The following is a 24,274-nucleotide window of genomic DNA, read 5'->3' on the forward strand; positions in this document are numbered from 1 at the left end:
TCTTTTTAAATAAAAAAACGCCTCTACCTTTAAAAAATGAATTTTTAAAAAATATTTTCTTTTTAAATTAATCATTTTGAAAGGTTTTTTCTTTCTACTCAAGGTGAAATCAATGAGTACGTTTGCAACCATCATGTTGAAAACGGTAAGAAAAAAGTCTAAAAAGTTATTTTTTGTTGTGGTGACTAAGTATTTGTCATTAAGATGTTTTTAAAATACATTTTATGATAAATTAGCACCGAGTAGGCACCTTCTGTTTGAGAAGCTGTCATTGGAGTAGAAAAAACAGTAATGCTGACTTCCAAATAGTTCTTCTTTAACAAAATACATCAGTTGTTTTCGTATTAGACTAAAATTTCATCAATAGACTAGTAATTATTTAGTTATGCTATACTTTTTCTTCAGTATGACGTGCAGTTCGAGTGAACTGCTACTATAGAATGTTCAAAAAGTGACACGATCTTATGGAAAAATGTTTCTTTCTTTTGTTGCCGGTTTAAATGAAGAAAATTGTGGAAAATTGGGTTACACAATGCAGCAGAGAATATTCTTTGTCCCCCCAGTACACTAAATGTTCCAGTTGTGCCCAGACCTAGAATGCATTCGCAGTGAAGTCTGGTGTGGATGCACCAAACAAGTCCAACATCAAGTGGTTGTACAACAAGTTTCAAGAGACAGGGAATGTGGCAGATGCAGCCAAAAGCGGCCGACCGAAAGTACTACACCAGAAATGTTGATCGACGTGCAAGCTGCATATTCTGTTAATACCAAGAAGTCTGTGCGACGCCTATCTAGAAAGTCTGGTCTCTCCATCGGCAGAGCCCACACGGCATTGCACAAGTGTTTATATATGCATCCGTATAGAATTAGTGTTGATCATACCTGCAGACACTGGAAAAGGTGTAGTTTTTTGTCAATGGCATTTCATCTGTAATGCCAGATGGGGAAGAACTCGATGATCGGTTTCCGTCAGACGAAGAATGGTTCCAACTTGATGGATATGTGAGTGCACAGAATTCATGCATTTAATGTACAGAAAATTCACATCAGATAAGCGAGTCTCCTCTATACGGACAAAAAGTGGGTGTTTGGTCTGCAATTCCACTAAGCGAACCTTCATGACATTCTTTCACGGTACAATGAACAGTGAGCACTACATACAGATGATGCAACAATTTGTAAACACTATACCTGCAGACCGGCTAGAGTAAACGATATTTCAACAGGACAATGTTTCGACTGATACGGATGTAATCTTACGGATGCTGCTTACTAAATTCATCCTCATACCATTCCCGAATTGCAGAGCGAATTGAACGATGTGTCGCTGCAATTCCTCAACAAATTTTACAACATGTATTTAAGAGCATGCAACGTCATATTAAATTATGTGAATTGTATAATGGAGGCCTCTTTCAACAACTATTGTAACTTACTCATTTTCCCATAAGGCTGCGTCACTTTTGAACGCATCCCCTACTTCTAAGGACTGACTGACGAAGTCAATGAATTTCCCTCCAAAAATTGCTTGAATAAAGTATGCTCTTTTATTTTGCAGTTTTAATTGCATACTTATCTCAAAGTCCCCTTTGTGTACGATTTTGTCATATGATTGCATGGTTTTCCATGCAATCATATAATAATGATTTATTATATTTTAGATAATTTATTATTAAAAAATGTTTACTAAATACAAAAGAATTTAAAAGCAGTAAAAAAAAAAAAAAATAAAATAAATAACAATTATAATAAAATAAATAATGCTTTAGGTTATATTATTATTTCTTATAATTAAAAAAAAAGAATGGAATAATTTTGTTTTTCGACTACAAATAGATTCTACCTAAAACAAAATAAATAATAATAAAAAAAAAACAATAATAAAAGAAATAAGATGATTTAAAAATGGTTAAAGATAATATTGTTAAGCACAAAAAAAGTTGTTGAACTAAAATTGATTTCTAAAACTTTATTGAATCCACTAAATTTATACAAAGCTCTTACCTTAAAATAAGGTTTTTTCAGTATTCATTTATACCCACTATTTATTTGTTTATGCTTGTTAAATTAAAAAAATATATATTTATTTGAAAGAAATTTGTTTTCTACTTTATATTGCAATGCGCGCGCGCGCGCGTGTGTGTTTTGTGCGGATGTATATGCAGCCATGTAATCACAAGAATATTTATTTTCTAGGGGTCACCCGCGAACCATGATAAATAATAATAATAACAACAATAGATAAAAGACTGACAACAAAATTATAATACTTTCCTGGCATTCGTTATTTATTTTTATATACTAAAAAATAATGATACTTGAAAATGTTTAAACGGTTTTTTAAAAATTCATATTTATTTGATGATTAAACAAATTTGGTTAAAACATGTTCAATAAATAAAAAGATCGCGTTTACGATTTTTGTGGAAATGGAGAATTTGAGGGAAAAACTAAAAATGGTTGGATAAGTATACACGCTTGTATTGAGTTAAATATAGATTGGAATTATATATGTAAAATGTTGAGAAAGTTGATCCCCGATAAAACTATCTACCCCACCTCCTCGAGTCAAAAAGTTCTCAAAAACCTCGAGCCAAAAGTTTACCGAAAATTTGCTCCATATATACGAGTCTGTGTGGAAAACTTAATCAAAATCGGTTTACTGGCCAAAATTTATTAAGTTTTAAACACCTTTCCTGTAGACGACGTTTGCGTTGGTCTTCAGATTCAATCGCCTGCAATGTTCTAGCTTGTTTCTACCTTTCTTATAGAGACGTTCACGGTTGGTCTTCCGATTCAGCCACCCGCGATGTTTTAGCTTGGATCCGCTTTGCTTGAAGATGTTGACATTGGTCCTCAGATTCAGTGGCTCGCAATGTGTTAGCGTGTGCACACATTTCTTGAAAACTGAATGACAGAAAATGTTTTGAAATGTATAAAATGATCTATATTTTTCAAAAAAATTATATAAAATTGTGTAATGTTCTAGATCGTTCCAAAATGTAATACTGTTAGAAATATTCAAGAATGATCTAAAATGCTCTAGAAAATTTTAGGAAGTTCTATAAATTTCCTAAATGTAATAGTGTTAAAAAATATTCAAGCACATTCCAAAATGTTCCAAAATTTTAACCTTTTATAATGTTTTAAGGTTCTCACCCCTAACCCATCCCTCAAAGGGTGCGATAGGAATGTCTAAAAACACCCCGAGTATTTTGCTCGGTCAGTATATTTTATTTGTCTCAAGTTTGGTTAAAATTGGTGTGTGGCTTAGGAGAAGATGTAGAACATACATACTCGTACATACCACATAACCACACACACACACACACATACATATACATAAAATGACTTTTATTTATATTAAGATACCACCTCAGATTATGAACTTTCTCGCAATAAAGTTATAAAATTAGGATTTTTCATTTCAGAATATGAAGAACCGCGAGCTTAGTAATTTGATTTCTTTATTTTTTAAAATCTACGACATATAGACATAATTATTTTAACTTACAAATACTGTTATATGTCATAAATATATACCACTGGCTTCCTTAGTAAAAACTTTGAGCAGAAATCCTTAAAATAGAACATACATTTTCAAAAAAACGTTTATTTCTACAACTCCAGTTCAGGGTGTGTAAACAACCTGGTCACAAACTTTGTGTATGTATTTATCTGTTTTCCTCAGTACGTTTAAGCGTGTGCCTGTGTGATATCGGTGTATTTTTTTTATTTGAAAAAGAAAAACTTGAAATAATCCTACCAAATCTAATTAATCGTTTACCAGTAATTTATTTAATGGAATTAAATGCAAATCGAAGTTCTAATAAGTGAATATATATATATACATATTTTTTTTTTAAAGTTATATTACAATAGTTACACGATAATGGATGTTGTTCTTCAAGAGGTTATACACCTGGTTGCCGGTTGTGAAGAGGAAGGACCCACAGAGAAGATATAGGTGGGGGCGGGCAGAAAAGGAGTTATTCTACTGTGGGAGGGGTACCAGACTTGTTTGTGTTGTCTGAGTAACGCGACCTTCACTGCCGCGGACGAGCTAGCTGTGCAAGTGAGCAAGTCAGTTAGTCGTCTACGCGCTCTCGGCTAGTAGTCTGTTGTGGCGTTTTGCCGAGGCCAGGTGGCAGTCGGACGCTGCGTGTATTTTATTTGATTTGCGTAAAAAAACTTTTTATATAATTCGTCCATTTGATAATAGTGTCTTCTTGATAACTAGCTTTTTATATATAAAGCGGTAAGTTACGACCAAAATATTTAACTATTAAAAATACAAGATTTTAACTACAAACAATAAAACAGTAGAAAAGTCTATTAAAAGTTGTAAACAATGACTTTTTTAGTGTCATTTTTTTAAGTTAGATAATTTTATGTTTTCCATGCTTTCATATTATTAATACAAACAAAAACTAATTAAGTAACTCATTTTTTTCTTCTAAAAGATTACTTACAATTCACTACATGAGTCGAACAGATTTGTTTTCTTGGGAAAACCAAGAGTTTTGAAACATTCCAATTATTAAATGTTTTAAGGATGTAATCTAGTTTTATTAGATATTTACTATAAATACATTTAATTTATTTTGAACAAAGTTTTATTAATAACTTTAATTTTAACGTTTCCTTATTACGGGTTTTTACGAAAGAGTTAATATAAATATATTCGACAATAAAAAATTAATCTTTAACAGATTTTCTTGTATTTTATTTTTAAATACACAAATATTAGTTTTTAAATTTTATTCTCATTTAATTTTAAGAACTTCTGTTTGTATTTGTATGAACTTAAACCTCTAAATAATATATTATTTTTGTTTATAAATATTTTTTACATCACAATGATTATTTTATAGATAAATTAAAAAAAAAAATTGTTTTTATTATTGCAGTAACAGTTTATATAATCTTTTTACTATTTTTTGTTTGTTTATTAAATTTTGAACATCTTTTTTAGTCTATATTTTTATATGATTTCGTTCGTAAAGTCGGTTATGTAATGATAACATACAAAATAATAATTATTATAATGGGCTGTTTTTTAATTATAGGCCTAATAATTAAATTCCTTATGTTAAGCGAACTATTATTATTATTTTTATCGTACATAAGTATTTTTTTCCATAAATTTTCCTTTTACTTGCGTATTTTGATTACGATTTTTGCCCTCGACCTTATTGTGATAACATATTTGTTATTTTATTTTATTTTTTTAATATATTGATCGATTAATTTATTATTTTTATTACGATACGTTATTATTTTTTTTAAATGTAACAGCAGCACACGATTAGAATAATGTATTAATTGTTGTATAACAACGTCTTTACATAGTATATTACAGGCTTATAGCTTTTATAATGAATAGATCCGTTTATATACATAGCAGCATATACAACATAATCTATATAATTTATCAGCTGTTATGCTTATTTAATTTATTACTATTTTATTAGAAGCATCTGCTATAAAAGATAATATCTTTAAAGATAAATAATAATGTATAGTCTGAGTGTAAAGAACTAGATAATAAATCTTATATTATGATTTAATATTTTTAAATTATAATAAAATATATTTTTTTGTCATATGCTATTTATCATATGCTATATATAAAAACTGAGAGGCACAGTGATGTAGCATATAATTAATTTTTATTTAAAAATTTTCGTTTATGAATTAGATGTTAAAATATATTTAATTGCTCATTTTATCGTAAACTATTAATTTTATTAACCATTCAATTTACTGTAGCTTTTTTTTCTTCTTGTCTTCAGTCATTTGACTGGTTTGATGCAGCTGAAGATTTAAAACATTTTAATGTTTTTTTTTTGTTTCTATTATTATAATATTTTCTTTTAATTAGTATAAGGTTATATTACTTGGGAATAAAAATTTATAAATGTATTATTAGCGGGGTTTATGCTAAGTAATCAAACGATTAAAACTTCATTTTTTAATACAAATGAATATAATGCCGCATATTGTGTTTCCATAATAATAATAAGGTATATTAAAAGTTAATTAATTATTACAGTAACATATTTATATTCGGTGTCTTCCAATTGGCCCGTCAAAAAAATATGCTACTTATAACAAAGTTAAATCTGTATCAGCGTTTAATTAATATTTAGTCATCATTGTACCTACGGTAAATATATTTTATCGCTTAATTTGCTGTAATATTAAACATTTAAATCTTATCGGATATGGTATTAATAAGAAGCGATGATTAAATGTACTTAAAATATTTCATCGTCTTAGTCGCCTAACGTATTAAAAATTAAAAGAGAAAACCTAATGGAAAACTATAAGACGATTTATAAAAAAAATTGTAATTTATGACTGTTTATATATATATATTTTTTTTTAAATGACAAAAAGCCCAAAATAAAATAAAATCTGTTGGAAAATTAATCTAAAAAGTTATTTTCCAATGTAAAACCTTATATTATTATCTAGATTGAATTTTATTTTTTATAGTATTGTTTTCATAGTTTTTTATTGCGTAACTCTTCACTCGTTAAAAATTAAGATCAATAAATTATTGAAATTCGTAAAGAATTTATATTTTAATAGTTTTGGAATGTACGATATTGATCGGCGTAATCACCAATTCTATACATCTTTTAATTTAATTATTAGCTCGATTACAAATTATTAATTATAGTGTGAATTACGAAAGAAAGTGTCTCCTTTTTTAATTGTCAATATATGTTTTTGGTTTTCTTATCTGCATCGAAATTAATTAGGAATTAATATTTATTGTAATCTTTTTCACGGTGATGGTATGTATAAAGTTATCTCTGAAGAATTCTGGAGAATATTCGAAACTAATTTCTGGAGGATAAGCTTCCACGAAAGGTAGCCGGCAGCGTGCTTGGCCTACTCCATTTCGCAGCATTAAATTCACCAATCGGATTTACAGTACAATACTTTAGTCTGTAAAATATGTTAACTAAGTAATGAAAATAAAAAAAAATCTTATTCGATTTTTATTTTTTACGATTATTTTATTTAATTACGTAATTCTTCCAGATGAAAATGAAACTAAGTAATTGAATTTTTAATTTTATTTTCCCCTGTTTGTTTACAATCGGCCCCATTATTTCCTTTCTTTTTCGTTTATCTAGACCTAAATTACTTAGCTCTAATTAATTTTTCTGGAAACGATTTCATTGTACAGGTTTGTAATGTAGATACAAGAAATTATTCATTCTATGGTGAGCTATTACGTATACAACACTTTTGTTCACACTCTATTCGTATATAATGCTAAAACTAATAATGCTGGTAATAATAGTTATATTGTATTAAAATAAAAATTAACCTTTGTAATAGTATTAACCTTTGTTAATAGGATATAATGTAATGTAATAATTTTTTCTTTTTTTTTAATTACGATGAACAATTTTTTGATATCTAGTGGTGCAAAATTGAGTTAAATTTTCGTGATTATTTCATTGCCAGGATTTCTTTATAAATGTAATACAAAAGTACAACAAATTGTTATTTTCAGTGAATTTAAGTTAAAGTGTTAAAAAACTTAAAAATGTCTAAAAATATGACTTTGTGTACAGTACGTATGAAAGCAGGAACATTATTTTATACAATAGTAATATTTCAAGAAAAACAGAGAATGAGAGATACGAAAACTTTTGCTCCTATTAAGTTTGCAAGAACTTACAGTAACAACATCCCCACATATGCAGTCTTGTACTTCATTTTATTAATCGGACGTGTTCTATGCGACTGCAAGAGATTCGAATGTTTTCATCATTTGTACTCCAGCCTCTGTACACAACACAAGGATGGTCCACAAGGGTGGACCTTTCTTAGAGCCTACTTTAATTATATCTCCAAATCAACAGCCGAATACAAAATTGATATATTAATAAATAACTTATTTACAGCAATTTTCATCTTTTTAAATATTTCTTTCTATAGTTGTGTTCTTTCTCAACTAATGATACTTTTTAAGTAACTGAATTTTTTTTATTATTATAATTTGTATTAAAAATAATTATAAATATAATATTGTAGCACTTACATTTTTTTTGTATGGTCTGTTTCAGTAAAAGTGAGGATTATTTAGTTCTAAGTTATTAAGGCCACTAGGTATTTGTTATTAATAAATAATTCAATTTAAATGACATAATCCTACGTTATGTTTTCAGCTGTACTCAACAGCTCCGCAGGATTTTTTTCACGCAACTATATAAGCTTTCAAAAGTTTTGCGTATGTATAATCTTATGTTTTGCGTATGTAAAAATATTTCGCCGTTTATTTACTTTTAAAAATTCCTCTATTTTATAAACAATGTAGTGGAATAATATTCTTTTCAGTTAATAGTAGATAGTTTGTCTTATAGCAAAATGCTGGTCATTGTAAAACATGGAGGTCGTCTAAGGACCAGTTTATTTACTTTTTTTTTTATGAAGAATCTTTTTCGTGTGTCTTTAATAACAGGTTTATTTGTTATACTGGATCATTTAATTTTGGGTATTACTTTACCAATTGACTTTATGTCATTTAATGAATTGTATTTCTATTGTGGTGATGAAAGCCTTTTCATCTTCAGTCCTTCATGTAATTTTTTCAGATGATAATATTAGTATGAAATATAGAATAGTAATAATGATAATAATAATAATACAAAGGTTGTATCGTTGACAATCATGTTTTATAATAAACTATTTGTGTAGGTTTGTCTCCAGAAATGAATGAATGTTGCAGTTGCATCGATATTTTACATGGCTTTATTTGTTTTTATGTCCATGAAATATTCATTGTGGTAAAAAATTAATAACGAAGTTCAAAATATTTTCTTTAATATCCGTGGTTTTAAAAATTTTTAAAGTTATTTAGCATTTTGAGATAAAAAAGCACAGTTTGATGAATAGAATGGAAAATCCATTCTATTTTATATTTTCTATTACTAGGAAAACTGTCAACAAAAAAAAGTCAAGTATTAAATGAACAAAAATATCACCCGTAACATTTATGAAATAGTTGCAATACTCTTTTCAGGCGATAATAATACTTATAATACAATAATATACACATTCACAAATACATAAACAAATGTATTTATATATTTATAATAACAAGACGTATTCTATGTAAAAATATTATAAAAATTGTTGGTTGGTAAGTGGAATATATATATATATATTGAAGCTGTGCGTGGGTTATGGAATGGAAATTTTGTAGGATATGAATAATGTCAAGATTTAATTGAATAAACGATAATTGCATTCGGAACACATGAAATAGTTATAAAATTAATCGAGTATCTTTATATTTTAATATTCTATTCCTTACTTAATTGATATTAAGTAAGGATGCCACTAATGCTATTGTGCTGGGTTGTGACGTTGCATAAACTACAAGGGACTACCCTATATACAGCCGTCGTAGATCTGAGCACTCGCATAATTGCCAAGGGGCAACCCTACTCAGTACTGTGTCGTGTGAGATAATTGGAGAGTTTAGCCATTAGTTGTTTAGATCCTAGAAAATTGCTTTATGATTCGCTCGATAAAAGGTCTCGCGAGGAACTTAAACGCTTAAGAAATGCGTAAGTTTAGATTGATGCAGGCCGATTAAATAAATAGACTGAAATGTTTGCAGTTGCCTCGTTTGGCTCAGTACGTTAAATACGTTATATCCATAAGTTTTCGAATCGCGAATTTTTCTTAGGTTTGCACTACAGTAGCTTTGTTAAATGACTAATAAATGCGAAAGATTTAGTAACAAAATTTGTAGAGAATTTAATTCTGAGAAAATTAATGTAAAAATGTTAAAATTCGGTTTTTTATTGTAGCAAAACAGAAAAAAATAGACAGAAAATCGTATTATTCTTTTTTATACCTAATAAACATTATTCTTAAAATAGCAAAACAAAAAAATAAAATACGTGAAATGGTAAATCATAACAAACCTCAGTTGCAGTAATCGTTTGTAATTCCCTCCTTCTCATGTCCTGAAAGTTTCTCCGTTTCTTCGTGGTAAACTGTGTGTGTGTGTATATATATATATATTTTCAACTTATAAAAACTAAAGCCTTTAGTAAATAATAGTTTATGATTGATTTACCGTGATATACGAACCATTAGATATCTAGTTATAAAAATACACAAGAAAGAAATATCCAGTACTGCTCATTCAGCAAAATAAAACGGTACATCGAAAAGATTACTTTGATTTTATTATTCTCAATTTTTTTCTTCCTCTTTTCTACGTGAGATAACGATTTTATTCGCGTAATTCACGTCCCTGAATTTTTAAACAGTATTCTTTTTTAAATATTCAGTCAAATACATATAATTTTCTGAATATCACATTTTATTTTCATTATAGACCTATATAAAATCGTTTCCTCACATAAATCGCTCATTTACTTTTATATAAAAAAAAAGTTGGTCAAAAAAGAGCGTGAATTACCGGAGTAAATACGGTATATATTTTTATTAAACTTAAGTTTCATGTACATAATGTATATATATATAAGACAACTTAATCTAGTTTTGTATTTTATAATAGAAGAATATTTTTTTTTAATAATCAGATGCGTGGATAAAAATGTAGCGTTATTTTAATAATAAAACGAATACCATGTTATAAATAGTATTAACTGGAAAAAAATTTGTTTTAGTTCTACAAGATTCTTACGTTAAATTATATTTACAATAGTCTCTTTTTTTATAAAATAATTTCTATTAGTAAAAACAATTTTTTCCCTCGTCATGTAAAATTGAGAAAAAAGTTATTTTTTTTTCTACTTTTGTTAAAAAAGAAAGTTTTTTGTATAATAAGGGAAGAAAGGTTCTTCTGTCATATACGAGATTCGAAATAAAATAAATCTTCTAAAAAATTTTCTAATTCTAATTTTGTTAGTTGAAATTTTTTGCTTCTAGATTGCACCCAAACGTTAAAAGTAAGTTGCACGAAAAGACTGAATAACTTTTTGAAAATAAAGAAAAGATTGTGTGATCTTCAGGAAAGTAGTCGGAACTCTTCTTCATAATTATAAAAAGAGAAATTATAAAATTTAAAAACATTTTATCCGATTTAATTATTTCTTTTAATTTAATAAATATTTCTTTAGGTGAAAATCGCCAAAAAACTAGAGTAGCCTTGTCCAGTAATAATTTTAAGTTAAGAAAAGTTAATATTTTAGTTAAAGCTGCAATAAGTTCCTTATACAACTACTGATAAAATTTTGGGTTGATAAAAACAAGGCATAAACATCGGCACAAATGAAAATGCTTGATACGATTCAGTACAGCTTTGTAAGAAACTATACGACATCATAAAAATGACTCGCGCGTGTGAGTATTTATATATATATATATATATATATATTTGTATATATAAATATATATATATGTATATGCACTAGCATTCCAATCGCGGGTTCCCTCGCTCTATGTGATTTCTTGTTTTTTCTGTCGCGGTCAATTTTTTTTTTTGTTTTATGTTTTTTAGTCAAGTACCTGGTGGCAGGTGCAGCCAGTTGCGTCGCACATAAACTAACAGTAGTAATTGAGACATCGCGCTGTCACATTCGCGCCCCTTAAAGAATCGTTAGTCAGAAAAAGCCAAAAATGGTTTTTAGATATTTATTTATCTGAAGAGAATTTGCAAGCTCGAATTGAGTGAATATCTCATTTAGTACAGTCGGAAATGTGAACGATTTGCAATCATTTTTTGGAATTTTTTACCTTTCTTCCTCCCTGTCAAGGTTGAATTTCAAAAAAATCTAGAAATTAGTTTTTATATTATTAACATGAAGATTACACATACCAAACATAAATTGATATCTTAATTTGTTACCGAGAAATTAAAAAAAATAGCCGGATCTCAAACAAAATTCAAAAATTCATTTTATTTAATTTCGGAATTTCAAAAATCTACAAACTTGTTTTTAAATATTCATATGAAGATTACACACACCAAAAAGATTTTTAGATAAGAAATGAAAATGACATTTTCATTTCTTATCGAGAAATTGAAAAAAAATAGTAGATTTCATTGTTATTCCATTTTTACACTTTAACTCGAAAATTCAAAAAATCCTTTGTTAGTGAGCACTTGCACCGTAAGAAGAACGTGTGTACAAATTTTCATCAATTTATCTTCAGTAGTTTTTGCTGAGCGTTGATTATGAATCACTCACCACATTTTCTTTATACAGATATACCTCGCTACATAAATTACTCTTCTGGATTAACTAATAAAAATGAGATAAATAAATCTATCGTTAGAGTAATATAAACGAAAATTCAAAAGAAAACACTTAATTTTTAAATTTTACTTATGGGAACGATTACCTATTATATTACATTTTTTAAACAGAAGCTTCAAATATTTATTCAGAACAGTTCTTAAAATTTAAGCAGTATATAAAAAAAGCATAGTAACGGATATTCAGCATCGGCTTCCGTGGCGCGAGTGGTAGCGTCTCGGCCTTCCATCCGAAGGTCCCGCGTTCGAATCACGGTCAGGCATGACATTTTCTCACACGCTTCAAATCATTCACCTCATCCTCTGAAGCAATACCTAACGGTGGACCTGGAGGTTAAAAAATAGAAAAAAATAAATAAAACTATTTGGCATCCTGCTTTGGTCAAGTTGTTACAATAAATCTATAATTCTGTTTGTTGGGTAAAGTTAACAAAATACACACAGCTAGTATTTGCCAAAAGAAATTGGACTTTATTGAAAGTGTAACAAATGAACTTATGTTATAATCATAACCTTAAAACATAAAAGGAAATTATGAAATTAACATAACTTAATGATACTTAACATATCAGCTGAATCAACAAATGAATAATGATGTTAAATGCAAAAATACATGAATAAACATTTTTTAAATACACAATGTAACAGAGCCTGAAAATAAGAGAACATAAAACACCTTAATTTCAAATTAGATACTTAAAACATAACATCAATAGAAAGTGGAACTGGAAAACAGTTGCACTACTAACATATACTGTACTATGAAGATTAGCAATGAACAGATCTCATTAGCTTAGAAAACATTAATTACAATAATTTCAGTATAGAAGGCGTTAATTACAATATAATCACATTAAAATAAGTAATAATATAAATGGAGTTTATTTTGATAGATAAGCATTCTTGAAAATACAAAAATCACAAAGTCCTAAAACATACCAGCACATCAGGAGTAATTTGCTTTAGGTTAATTTACGAGAAGTATTATGAATACAGTGCATAAGTAGCAAAGAATTAATCTCGGCGATCAACAAGTTACACAAATAAATTATATAGTTAATTACAATAACAAATCGTAATAATTAGACATGTAAAACAGGTAAGCCACCTATCATGATTGCACTTAAGTGAATAAATGGTTTTATTTTAGCTAAACTTGAAATCGAAAGGCATAAGGTATGATGAACTGAATGTTCCACAAATTTCAATGATAAAATCACTGTTTAACGTAATAATGAAAATTGAACTTGCCTGTAGCACACAAATAATATCAAGAGACGAACTCGTGAATGAAGATACATGAATACATACAGTAATCCTGGGCGTAGTCCGCACTGGTGTATCAGGAATACAGAGGTGTGATGTGGTTTAGTGGTAGAATAATACGTAGCATCTCAGATGTGTAGCGACGAGTTTTGAGATTCTGCTTGGATGAGAATATTATCACAAAGTTTGCAGGAGAATATGTCCATAGGCGACTGTACTGAATAAATGTTGGATCTACTCTGCCGAAAAGATGGCGTGAAAGAAAAAAGGGGGAAACCAGATTCAGGTAGTGGACAGGAGAGAGTGTGTGTAAAAAATAAGAGATGTGTGCAAGTATTGGTATGGGAACGAAAGAATAACGGGTGTATGAAAGGGGTAGTCAAAAATAATTCGAGACATGAATGGACGCGGTCACTAAGGATGACGGAGGGAAACCGTCTGGATGACGCCAGAAGTGTCGAACACGAGAACAAATAATCAAACAGGTACAAATGACAAGCCCAAAAATGAGAAACATAGTAAAATTTAACATGCCTGGAACAAACAACAGGACCCCCAACCCTAGCTTGGAATTCATTGAAAATAACGGAAACTTTACGCTAAACGGCGTAAACACTGTTGTTTTATAATTGTAATAAAATATTATCCACGATAAATAAATTTGTTAGTAATTGTGTATGTACTTGTGTGTTTATGCGCGTGTGCACGTTTTATGAGTATATCATTTTATTTTGACACGTGTTTTAGATAAAATATTTTACATCTAACTAACCTATGACCATTAACCTAGAGTTATTATAAAAATGTTATCTTTTTTTGTAAGTTAATATTCTGAATAAATTACTCATTTATTAAATTTTATGAACACAATCTATTTTTTAAAGAAAGTGTTTAATATCATGATATATGATATCATACATATATATATATATATATATATATATATATATATATATATATATATATACATACACATATATTTATATATGTGTGTATACACCTCAAACCAGAAACAAAACTATTCCTGTGAATCTTAGCATGATACTTTGTGTATTGTAAAGGACCTAATGTTTCCTTGCAGGTCTGTTTTATTTATTTACTTTTTTAAACAAATTATTAATTTTTTTTAGAAATAGCTCAGGAATTTCTATATCAACGTTTTAAATATGCAAATAAAATGCACTTAAATTAAATTTTCATTAAAATCTCTAGTAAACTGTTATATTTTGTACTGATTATACTCGTATTTATTTATTATTTTCATTTATAATTAATTATTTATGATATGGCATTCTTCTGATCAAGGCTTTTATCACAGTTTCCTTTGTTCCAGCCGGACAAACTCTGGAACAGTTCTTGTTTTAATCTGTTAAGTCGGTAACCTACCCATCTTTGATGTGTCCTATGTAATGTATAATTATGTAAAAATATGAGTAAAAACTATTTACATAATTGTATTTCATATCATTACGATTAGAGAAAGCAGCAGTGTGTTACACTAATCTAGAAGTGGTCATTTACATCAGTTGATTTATATGTTCACAGCCTTAAACAATACCAGTTTGTCTTTACCGCGCCCTAAACAAAATTTAAATTTGAGGCCTCATTTATTTAAGTATCAGACTAGATCAAGAAAAATTGAAGGGTCGTCGGGAAATTCCCTTTTTGATATCAGAAAAGAAACTGGGTGAGGTAAATGAAAAAGTGTGAAAGGGATTATACTCAGAATGTATTATCTAGGTGGCGTTTTAGATGTTCCCGATTTTGAGGTTGCTAAGTTCACCGTATTCTGTGGTTAAAAGAATCTATTTCATTTGTTCTATATGATCGTATTATATGTTATTTTTGTCAATTTTAGGGTATTTTTAAATTAAATTTAAATTTCTTTTTTTAATTGAATAATTCTAGGTTTTAGTTAGTTATGGAAAAAAAAAGTAACTTAATATTCATACTATTCTGAAATCATATTCTATCCTGTTTTAATATTCCTTTTTTTCTATTCATAGAAAGATTAAAATGTACAATTTCGATTGTATATCTCAGTTGTAATACAGAACTTTTTGAGTATCAGCCAGAGGCATCCATTGAGCTTAGCATTCATCGGAAAATAATACTTACTTCTCCGTTCATACTATCCGACAAAAATAATGAACGCTTGTTTCATAATAAAACATATAATTGTCTTTATTGCCAAAAAAAAAACACAATAAAATAACAAAGAAGCTTTCATAAAAAACGTTGTTTTTGAACTGAAACATTTTGAAAGGAAAGTGTATATATATATATATAAACACTGGGTTTTATGTAACCTGTAATTTTAGAAACATTTCTTCCAATGAATGTGTGTAATTTGTTTCGAAGTAATGAGACAGTATGGTTAATTGATTACAGTTTATCCCTATTATTTTATTATTTATCTGTGTTTTAATGATTTTTTTTTATAATTAAGTAATAATTAACCCTATCAGATAAAAGTTTAATACTACAGTATTCAAAGAATCACCTCTTATAAACGTGTTGAAATTATACCTATAGCAATTTTTTTTTTGTTTTTAATAATTGCAACTATCTGAATTTAGTGGGGTATATAACATTTGTAGGATGCTGGCAATTTATATTACGCCGAGTTCACTGGAATTTTAATGGTCACAGTCGTTTGTGCTTCATGTTCTTAAAATGACGTGTTTTAATTTGTTAAATACAGGTATCGAAACCTTATACATCTTTGAACCGGTTTTTTTGTAATTCCATATATATATTTTTTTTATTTTTTTATTTTTAAAAACATAGAAGAACGAATAAAAAAATAAAACTTAATATGTCTAAATAATTTTATAGAGTAAATTTTTATTACGGAATATATATATTCTTTATTTTATTAATAATTATTGATAATAAAAATATCACAATCGTGTAGTCGTTGCAAAGTCGTGTAATCAATTAATAAGTACATTCAAAGTACGAGTATATTATTAGCATGAAGATATTAAAAAAAGTAAATGTAAAACGTTTAAAATTTACAGTAACATACTTTGTTAACTCTGCTCTTTTTATTTAACTTGCATTGTAACGGATACCAGAGATATGTCGATGGAAGTTAGAGTAATGAAGTTACAGTTATTTGTTTAAAATAAATCCATACTAATACTTATTTTATGGTGCAAATATTGTAAGTAATCGTAAAATTATTAAATTACTTAAGCAGAATAAAACCTGCTAAAAACAAAAACAACAAAAAAACAAACTACAGTAATTTATTTCCTACTTAGGAAGCGCCACATAAACCCTTTATAAAATTTTTAGTTATTCCTGCAGTTAAAAAAATTCAAGCTATATTGTAATCATTTATAACAAAAGATGAATTATGCCGTTATCCATTGACGCAATAAAAGAAACTAAAGTGATTTGAAGCTCGGAAAAATATTCACATCATTCTACTTTAATCATTGCTTAATAGGTGAATAAAAAATATATCGTATATTTTGTATTTTATGCTTGGCGGTCTGATTTAAATTATGATATTAAGGAGTATAAAAGAGCCAATGTGAAACTATTATCTCTGTCTGTATACATATTTTTATAAAAATGTTTTATTTAAAGAAATACAACATAAAAAGAACACGTATGAGCTACTATTTTACCTTTATCTTATGTTTCATGACATTCAGATTATTTCAGCAGATTATATTAATGATATAGTAATAATATATAGGAGAATTAACCGGTCAGAAAAGCTTGAAATCAATTTATTTGAAATTTTGTCTCTTTCAATACCTCTTTAATGCTTCACTTCTCTCTAAACGTTCTTAGGAATACTGATTTAAATATTTATATAATTAATATATCTTTAAAAAATACAAAACGTGCTTTTAAAGTAAGGTCTGTTTTGAATTTGCCACCTGTACACGTGATGTAAACAGATGATGGCGCTTGCTTAGCTCAATTATTCAATCAATAGTCAGCTGCTAACAATAATAGTTTCGTCATTTAGTTGTTACTTGTTTATTATTCATTTATAATGCTACAATTCATGATCCTTCCAAGTGTGAAATACGAGCAGAAATCCGACTTTTGAAGGCAAAAAACGATTCTGCGGCTGAAATTCACATGGAAATTTGTTACGTTTACGGGCCGAACGTTTTATGAATGACGTTGAAGCAAGAAAATTATTTTAAGAAGGGCCAACGAACGTTTATAACGTAGTGATCGGGCCGTTTGTGATAATAGATGAGTTGATAGAAAAAGTTGTCGAAAAAAAAATTCGAGAGAACTGGGCGTTCACCGTGTCACAATTGTTTTTCATGTTTCCTGATGTTTCACGATCTTTTATTTATGAAGTTTTGAGTGAAATATTTGGCTACAAAAAATTATTTGCCTGATGGATGCCGAAGATGCCGAACAAACACAGACTAGGAAAAGTGTCATGCTGCAGCATATGAATTTTTGCGGCAATACGAAAATGAAGGTTATTAAACGTTTGATCATATTGTTCCTTTAAGAAGTTCAAACGAGAACATTACGTAAAAACGCTTATGATTACTGGTTTTTTTTTGGGAGAAAAAAGTGTCTTGCTTGTCGAATTTAATGTTCGCGGATTTTGTTTTTGCTTGATTATGCTTGGCCACACACGTCAAAGCAAACCGTGAGGCGATTGGAAATATTTCTGACTTAGATTCCAGTGATTATTATTTTTTTTCACCTTAAACAGTGGTTTTGCATCATAAAGGTTTGATGATGTCGGCGAATTGAAAAATGGCGTTACTGAGACGTTTAAATCACTGGTGACGGAATTTCTTTAAGAGGGACTGAAGAAATCAGTGAAAGCTATAAAAAATGTTTTGAAGTTGTAGACACAGCTATGTACAAAACCAGTAAATAAAAATAGTTTTTATGCATAATAATGAAGTTTTATCAAATTTGTCTGTTTTGTTTTTATTTCAGAACTGACTTTACTTTAAAAACACGCCTCGAACACACACACACACATATATATATATATATATATATATATATATATACACACATACGTGCGCGTGCGCGAATATATATATATATATCGTAATCACATATTTATAGTTATGTTAACTCTGTAAGCTTATATATTTCTACAATAACTATTAAAATTAAACAAATTTGATAAAAAGCTAATAAAGAATTAAAAAGCAAGAAAACATTACAAATTACAGTCGTTATCCTCAAGGTTAATGACGTAGGAATGTACTACATGCAACTATTTGTTATAATTCAATGCTTTTAATAATAATGATTTAAATTGACATTTATGAGTAACATCAGAATAGGTAAATAGGGTTACAGTTTTTCAAGCTGAGATTTTTAAAATTGCGCTTGTATCTTCGTCTAATGGTAGAATGTATTGTTAAACGTATAATTATATTTTCTGATGGTTAAATGGAGCTTAACATTCTTAGTTTAAATATCTTTTATTCTTTAATGCTTGTGAATATCATGAAATGCTATGAAACCTTTCACCTCTCAATTGTATAGAATAACAGTGATTAAAAGAACAGCTATATACTCGTATCTATGGTAGAAGGTGGGATGATTTCTTTTTAACTAAAAATTATATTAGAACACCACTTATTTGACCCGAATCAGCATGAGGAAAGAAAGATTTAGTAGAAAGAAATAATTATTCGATTTCGACTCGATGAAAGTTTTTATGAAATGTTATGTTTAGAGTATAATTTTATTTGGATGTGAAAAATGGATTTTAATAAAATGGAGAAAAGAAAGGTTGAGATATCTGAGATATGGATAAATTATATGAAGGATTAAATTAAATTAAATATGGATAAATTAATCTGAAGGAGTAAATTAAATGAACTGATAAAATAAAAAGTAATGTGGAAAGCGAACGAGAAGAAAAACTTAAGCAGGATGGAAAATTTGCTGGAACACATCGTAAAAAGAGATGGGTCGATTAAAACTGTGCTACAAGGATCGATATAAGGTGTAAAAATAAGATGCCAGATAAAAGTCGAAATTTTAGATGATCTAAAATGAAATGACCACAATTTGGAACGTGAAAGTTAGCTTCGAATAGAGGTGAATGGAAAAGGACATCCTACAAGGCCCTGATCCAAGGTGGATAATCATATTAGCCTGCTGAACTCGGACTAGTCAGCAGAGCAAAAAATACCTCAAAGAATGAGGCTCTGTGTAGGTAAATATCCTTCATAACTTATTCTTACCAGTAATGTACAGACTTTGAGGAATCCGGTTATGATTTTGATATAATTAATTTATCGTGGATTTTTTTTAATGAGAAAATTAAATAAGTAGATTTATTTAGACAATCCGCTTTCTTGGTGTTTACTTCTTGAATGATATTTGATAAAGCAGTGAAACCGTTAACGTAATTACTGATTTTGAATGGTACGCCAGATTCTTTGCTGATTTTGTTAAGGATGAGTTATCTGAGCTAGAAGAAGCAGAGATGTGAAGAAAAACGTTTTAGGCTAGATCCGTGTTTTATAATCTAGTTTTTCCTAATACAATATATGTATTTTATATACGTATTAATAAAAATAAGAAAATCTTAAATCGAATATCGATTTTACTTTTACTTTTCGTTTATTAACTTTCTATTTTTTATGTACGAAATATCGATAATTAAATTTACGTTTTTGTTTTAATCAAATCTTTGCATTAAAGGATAAATTTCAGATAGCGTGTGTGATGTTGGGATTATGTGATGTCTGTCATCGCAGTGTAAAAGAGGAAGCTTGTCGTTCTGGGATAACGGTGTATGTGCTAAGCGAAAACGGGTGAATATACAGAATATAAAATAACACAGCACTCTTTGAACCAAAGGACATAATCTCTGAACTGCACCAGCTCTAGCGAACATGGTCGAACGAATCATTTATGAGAAAATGAAACGTCGAATAATTAGAGAAACCAGTCAAAAACCGGTACAAAAGATAGCAGATGGTATTAAAAAAAAACTTTTTAACCACCACAAGGAATAAGCCTTCGACGAGTTTTAAGGCGAAGGAAAATAAAGCGAAAGCTAAGAGGAAGGTTGAACCAAATGAATCGCAAGTAAAGGTACAGATCGATAAAATCCCCATTCAGGAAATCAAGAAGAAAGAGATAATGAAGATATATAAAGAGAGTTTTGGATACGCAACAATGGAGTCCCTCGAAGGCACGGAGGCCTCTGAAAGAGGGGACGAGTACTTTAGCCGTCCAAAACGTTTAGCGGGGTGTGCATCAAATTTCGACTCTGATGCAATGCTCACCGCACTATCTGGGCCTGTATCATCTGATGCCGGCAGCAAAACATCCGCCGTGATTTATTGCGGAGGATCGGCAGATTCCATCTCTGAGATCTCAGGCGCCAGGAATCAGAGGTGGAGGCCGTCAGGAAGATAGAAAAAAGATATAAAAAAGAATAGCCGAAGGGTAAACCTAGGCAATGATAATATGAATGTAGTTAGTTAAGCTTGTAACTTTTTGGAAAAATTTTCATTAAGGGTAAGTTTTTAAGAAATGCGGGATTATTATACTCATTTTGACAGATATGATAATATTTCTTTGAAATGAAAGTATGTATTTTAATGGTTAGGACACTACAAACTCTTGTAATCCGTGTTCTTTTGGGGTTTTTAATGTTCTATGAAAAGTCAATTTCTGGATGATGATCTGTTTGACGAGACTAGTTTTCTGACTGGTTCGCTAGTGATTTTATTGGGAAAGAAATTTTTTTATTTTTTATTTGGGGAAAGGGCTGATGACTATAGCGTCAACAACCGTAACTTGCAAAAAAATAAAATTCAGCGTGAATTATAGATTCTACCTGAATTAGAATTGAAATTAAACTACTAAAAAAATAATAATTTTAAAATCAATTCCATGCAAAAGTAAATATTAATACAGAATATTTTTAAATTTTATTTTTATTTACTTTAACTGCATATGTAATAAAGATAAGCGAGACTTGATAAAATTTATATTAAATAAATATAAAATCGAATATAATATAATATAATATCGAATCCCGGTCAGGTATGGCATTTTCACACACGCTACAAATCGTTCATCTCATCCTCTGAAGCAATACCTAACGGTGGTCCCGGATGTTAAACAAAAAAAATAAATAATAAATATTAAATAAATATTTGTAAATTATCTACGCGAGCGTTTTATATATGCTGTCATATACATCATCGTAAAAAGAACACAAATCAAAGGAAAAGACGGAATCCATATTTCACATTCTTATCGCATAATTATAAAGATAACTTTTATAAACTTACCATTTCACGACTGGAAAATTATTGCATATACAAGGAAACAAAAAAATATAACAAATAAACAAAATTTTCATAAATACTTTTAAGTGATTTTGGAACAATTATTTATGTAATATAATAATTGAAAAATTTAATTTTTATCCTTTTTCTAAATAATCTCAGAAATATAAATTTGAATTTTTAGGTTACTGGCTCCCAAACTTTTCCGAGTCGCGGTGCCCTTTTTCAAATTTTTCCATGGCGCCCTACCCTAAGTAAAAGTATGCCTACTCGCAAGAGATAAAAAAAAAAAAAAAATCGTGTATCTTCATTATTTTTTACTTTATTAATATTAAATTAATAATTGTAAATGTCTTGGTTCAATTAATAGCTTTTACAATATTTCGCGGCGCCCCTGTGAAGAGGCCGCGGCTCCACGGGGCACCGTGGCGTACAGTTTGGGAATCACTGATTTAGGTTATTCTAAGAGAAAAAACATTTTTTCAATTACCAAAAATTCCATCATGTATAGTATAGACCTTCCTAGTATATACATTAACAACTTTCACGATGGTCATTAGTTTTACACATATAAAGAAAAATTACGCTCGAATTTTTTTTGTTCTTTTACTTCAGTTATCTATCGGAACCAATTTACAAAACGTGACTTTAATTATTTGCTTCTTTCCGTGCTTTACAGTCGTTTATTTTCCTAGATTCTACGCATGGAGATTTTATTGATGTTAAGGAACTATCAGGTTCCAAACCATTTTATAGGTGCATTGTCCATAGGATAGAGTATTGGTAATAATCCATCACGCCTCAAACATTACCGCTGTCTTTCCAAGACTACTTATTCAGAATATTCGCAGCTATTCACCATATCTGGTGCCTATTTCCTTATTCACAACCCCGGAACGTACCCTGATGGCCTCAACTAGGATTCCAATCATTAGAGTAGGGCCTTCATTTTCAATTTTATTTTAATAATCTATGTCTTCTGATAGTGGATTTGAACTCAACTTACGTTTAAAACCAATGAAAGTAAAAAAGTTACTGGAATATTTTAATGTACGGCACTAATCACTTCTTCTTTTTACAGGATTTTCTACCGGACTTTTCCCTCCTGTGGTTCATCGTAAAATCTCGTAATTCTTACCTTATCTTTTTTTTCTTCAATCTGAGGATTGCTTGTTAGCATGTCTTCTCTACTACTCACCCCTATTTTCAGCCAATCTCTTCATTTCCTTGTATGAATGTGCTTCGAATCTTCTTCAAATAGTGACAAGTATTGTGTCCTCGGACTATCTCGTATTCGCTTACCTTCTACGTATATCTCTGGTAAGTTTACCGTATAATTATTGGGTATATATAAATAATCTATAAACTGCTCTCTTCTTTTCTTAATTGTTTAAAAAATTTGTTTTTCGTCTGTTCTAAAAACCCTCTTCTCTATCATGGGATTTCTTTGCTTTCTTCAAACAACACATTAAAATGCTTCCAGTTTTCACGTTTCTTAACTACATTACTACGTATTTATTAAACCTCTGTCAACTTAACTAATTTTTTATGAAATAATCTTCAAATAAATTCTTCTGAAACATCATATCTCAATTACTTGTCTTTTTAAATGATTGCCCAAAAAGGAGTGTAATGCATTTATGGTGTATGCATGCAAGTTTATTTGCCCCACCTTAGCAGCTCAACAACCATACTGATTTAGATGTATGACTCCGTATTTAGATGGATTCCGCGTTGGAATCCTTACGTTCCCAGGAGTGTTATTGTCTATATAAATATGTGTATATATATATATATATATATATATATATATGTATGATATAAATGTATATTTATGTATGTGTGTATGCGCGCGCGCTTGTGTGTGGTGGAGATTTGCCGCTTGAACTTATGAATTGAGTTAATGAACTGTGAACTGTGAACCTCTATAACTATGTTAGCTGGGTTTGAACTGAATAATTTAAATCAATCGAATGAACAATATTAAAAAAATAATAGAATTAAATTTACGGTAAATAAAATAATATTAAATACATTTTAAAAGTTTCTGTTAAATAATAATAATGGGCTTCCTGTGGGAACTGCGTGTGAGGCTAGAGTGGTGAGGTGATGTGAGCACCTCGTGCGAGGCTAGCCTAATCATCACCATCAACTGGTAACAAACTGGGTGCCCCTGGGGCGCTGTTTTGGGAGGTGCAATAGGGTGTTATTATAATATCTCTGCAAACAATCGTCCGATTTTCAAAATTCAAACGGGATATTTGCTAATATATTTCAAAATTACGATGGAACCAAACCGAAACCAAAATTTACTGATATACTCAGAAACTTCGAGTGGCCTGCTTTACGCCAAGACCAGCTTGAGACCGGCAAGCTCCCAAAATTGGTCTTTGTAGGGTTTGTATGATTAGAGGTAATGCTGTCGGTATCGGATTGAGGATCGAACCCACTATTGTGGAAT

At 29.4% G+C, this 24,274-nt stretch overlaps 1 protein-coding gene across 1 annotated transcript in view; it reads left to right on the plus strand.

Moving 5' to 3' along the window:
* The first annotated feature begins 4,044 nt into the window (after positions 1–4,044).
* Positions 4,045–24,274, plus strand: part of LOC142323323 (calcium/calmodulin-dependent protein kinase kinase 1) — an 881,066-nt gene continuing 860,836 nt past the window's right edge. The window contains exon 1 of the mRNA XM_075362807.1: positions 4,045–4,258. The gene's annotated coding sequence lies outside the window, so the exon portion shown is untranslated. The remainder of the gene's footprint in view (positions 4,259–24,274) is intronic.

Source organism: Lycorma delicatula, chromosome 4 (assembly GCF_047948215.1).
Source record: "Lycorma delicatula isolate Av1 chromosome 4, ASM4794821v1, whole genome shotgun sequence".
NCBI lineage: Eukaryota > Metazoa > Arthropoda > Insecta > Hemiptera > Fulgoridae > Lycorma > Lycorma delicatula.